This window comes from Argiope bruennichi, chromosome 10 (assembly GCF_947563725.1).
Source record: "Argiope bruennichi chromosome 10, qqArgBrue1.1, whole genome shotgun sequence".
NCBI lineage: Eukaryota > Metazoa > Arthropoda > Arachnida > Araneae > Araneidae > Argiope > Argiope bruennichi.
The window spans coordinates 35,818,761-35,822,621 of NC_079160.1; the positions used below are offsets into that span (position 1 = coordinate 35,818,761).

The 3,861-nt window shown below is 29.4% G+C and overlaps 1 non-coding gene across 1 annotated transcript; it reads left to right on the plus strand.

Annotated features, from left to right (window-relative positions):
- Window positions 1-3,536: 3,536 nt before the first annotated feature.
- Window positions 3,537-3,618, plus strand: Trnas-aga (transfer RNA serine (anticodon AGA)). The gene has a single exon. It is a non-coding gene; the product is annotated as a tRNA-Ser (tRNA).
- The last annotated feature ends 243 nt before the right edge of the window (window positions 3,619-3,861 follow it).

Genomic DNA, 3,861 nt, shown 5'->3' on the forward strand with positions numbered 1-3,861 from the left:
CAATGATGGCGACTTCAAACAACGATCGATCAAAATTGCTTGAAAAAAAAAAGATAAAAGGAACACCCAAGCGTCTATATGAAATGTTCGAGTGTCAGGTATTCTTTTCATTGTAGTTCAAAGGGAAAAAAAATCAGAGCATGTTTTGCCGACGTCCTCTCTTTTATGTACATACGAGCTCAAATGTCGAGATTAGCTGTTCGACCATATGCCCGATCACGATCACGAACCAAACGATTTTTTCCCGCTTTTTTTTCTTTCCGCTTCTGAGCTGTTCTCTTTCAATATTCTTCCTTTACTTTTTAGATTTATTTTGCAGTAAAGGTTTAGTTATAAGTATTTAGGGATTTAGTATTTTAGAAACTGCCATGATGTATTTCTTGAAATGATTAAGCGTAGATATTTTGATGTTTAAAGTTTTTTTTCTGCTTAGACCAGAATCGAGTGTTATTACATCTGTTTAACATATTATCGCTTATCAGCTGAATTTACTTTCTGAATTTAAGGTGGACCTTGTTGTTAAATTGTATGCTTGCATTTTTAAATTGAAATAAAATATAGAGATGATTTTTATCACTGCATTTGAATTCGATATTATTTTAAAGAGTTGAAAGTAGATTTCTATTCTGTGAAGGTCATATCGCATCCATTCAAAAATACTGCCACAACGGGGAAAAAAAAAAATATTTTGTAAAAAAAAACAAAACCGCACACAATGAGTTAGCTTGACTTAAAAAGTAAATCCAAAAACAACAGTCACGGTGAGATTTATCATGTTATTCGACGACTGTGATATAACGAATTACTACAAATGTAAAATACTTATTTCGTCTGTTGTAAGCTTTAGCTTTATGATGCGATTTTTTTTTTTTTTAATTCTGCAACACCAATTCTAAAAATTTGTATGAATTAGAATGGCAAATAAAAGGAAATAAATAAAACATTGTCTGATCTTAAACTTTGCAATTAATTTTTAAAAATTGTGATTGTCCAATTCTTATTTCTTAATTCTTTAAAAAAATTCTTATTTCACTACTTTATTGTATTAAATAATTAGCAGTGTTTGGCTACCAGGAAGTTCGTCGAGATTACTGATTTGATGAAATTAATTTTCAATTAAATATTTTGCATGACTTAGTATCAATTGCCTTTTCAGCAAAATAATGTTAAACTTCAAATTCTGATATGAGATCTCTAATGATACTTTGCTTAAGTTTATAATCATTGTTTTAAAACGGAACGCATAAGAAGTTCTTTGTCTCCCCCCCCCCCCCTCCACGCTTTTTCAAAACAATGCTGTGACTGTTTGGTGATTAAGGATTTTGATTGAAACATATTTTCAAGACAGTCTTCTTCACTTACATTGAGGCATGGCACGCATGCCCAGCCGGTCAAATGTTTCTCAACCCCCGAAACCTTTCCCAAAACCAGCTCTATTCATAAAAAAAGCTCTCTTCACTTGCAGAGTTTGCAATCAATCGTTTCAACTGTTATTGCGAGTTCAAGTTGAGTAACTCGAAACGCTTCAAGCTCTAAACAGTCTAAATAATAAATTATCTCCAGCCTTCAAGTGACTGTAATTTAGTGTCACCACCGCGATATTGAGAAAAACCCGAAAAGAAATCAGCAAAGGGCTAATAGCCCTCGAGGTCCCCTTACGAACACAAGGCCGCCTTTGTGATCGGGAGGTCCCTCAACCACCGCTTTGCTAATCAACTGTCAGTCATGATCTGTGAACCAGTGTGGCCTATGGGACTTCATTAGAGTCATCAAGTCAACAATGACGCATTTTTTACTTCTCCGATTTCATTTGAAGTCAGTTTTTCAATCCTAATTAATCCATTTGTTTCCTCAAGTGAATAATTTGACAATCTAAAGATTTATTTGATAAAAAAAATAATCTGAAATAAATGCAATCGTTTTTTATGGAACAAAGCTGGAAATTTCCATTTTTATTTCTCTTCCACTCCTATATTTAAAAATTTAATTCATTTCATCTAATCTCTACCTTATCTATTGGATATAAAATTATTTCATGTTTAATTTTTCAATGCAACAACTCGTTTATATAAAATTTTATAATACTCAAAATCCTTTTATCGTCTGCAACAATTTTTTTAAAAATAAAATGTGAATATCAATTAAACCAGATGATTTTTAAAATCGCCGACAGCTAATTTTCTCCATATGAATAAACTAAATCAATAGTTGTTTTGATATAATTATTTAATTGTCTGTTTTGAGCTTTTCTTTTCATGTTCCTCCAGAGTTTTACTAATGTATTCTGTCAAGAGTTCTTCGTATCTTATATCTTGATCTTAAAAAAAAAATGCATTCCTTTGTTATAAAAAAAATATGATTAAGGTTTCCCTGGCAAACTCATAAATGTTTAGACAGAAGCAATTTTTTCTTAATATAAAATTCGTAAATAGCTTCTTGCTTTTAAAAATATATAAATAATTTTAAAATGAGTCGACTAACATTAAAATTAAACCTATCCTTTGAATGTTTTTATTATTAATATGGAATTATTGTGATTTATTAATATGGAATTATTGTGATTTTGTCATTTTTACTAAATTGTTAATTTTTTTAACACTAAAGATTTGTTGAAAACATAGTACTGAAGATTTCTATTTAAATCGTACGAAAAAAAAAATACTAAAGCTGGAATATATTTAGCTGAAAATAGTGATGCCATTCTTCATTAAATATAAAACTACGATTTGTTTCCCTGAGCTTCATTCGAATTTCAGAAACAGAGTGTATTTAAAACTCGCTTTAGACACACACACACAAAAAAAAAAATCTTTCTCAATTGGAAAAACAAATTTTTGGGATCCCTAGACAATGCAAATACATGGACCTTTTCCAAATTTTCAAAACCAAATTATTTTAAATAGATTTCAATTCAATCTTTACATAAGTAGCAAATTTTGACAAATTGAAACAACTAAACGCTAATTTGCAGATCACTTTCTAAAAAGTTGTTTCCGGTATTTCGCATAACATAATAAAGAAAGAAAAATGCAAGACTAAATTTTAAGGTAATTTTAAGCAAAATAATAACAAAAAAATCTTGTTAAAATTTTATTTAACACACTCTAAATTATATTTATCAGTAAAATCGGGCTTTTTTTTAAATTTTTAAATTATATTAGGAATGATATAGAAATAATATTGCAAAGTTAATTCCCACAATCTTTCAATTTAATTTCAACAACTTTGATGGAGCGGCCTTCATAATTAAACATAAACACAAAATTAAATAATTTTCGGAACATTGATAAATATTATTTATTATCTTTATTTTCATTTCGTTAAACAAATGTACTCATTGTATAACAAAACAAATATTTTGATGGAATAATTGTGTCTATCTTTACAGCATATCTTGCTAACATATATGAGGGGGAGGGGAAAGAAATCCTTTAAAATTATAAAAGAAGTATAATTGTCAGCAGTAAAACATATTTATATTCAAATCAATTTAAACAACTCCTGCATCTGAATTTTTAATCTGCAAAGCGTTATGTGTGGTCGTGGCCGAGTGGTTAAGGCGATGGACTAGAAATCCATTGGGATCTTCCCGCGTAGGTTCGAATCCTATCGACCACGTGTGTGACATTTTTTTTCGTCCTTGCGCAGGTGTTTTGAGCTGCTTTTATTTATTCTACCAATTTAATTATTGGTCCTTTTTTTTTTTTTTTTCTCCTTCAGAAGATTTCTGTGCTTACTTATTTGAAATAATAAAAATAATTATTGTAATAAATGAAAACTTATACATGTAAAGAGCTAAAAATGAACGAATATACCGTTGTATCTGATTTTTTTCTGCATAATATTTTTATTGTTTCTAAG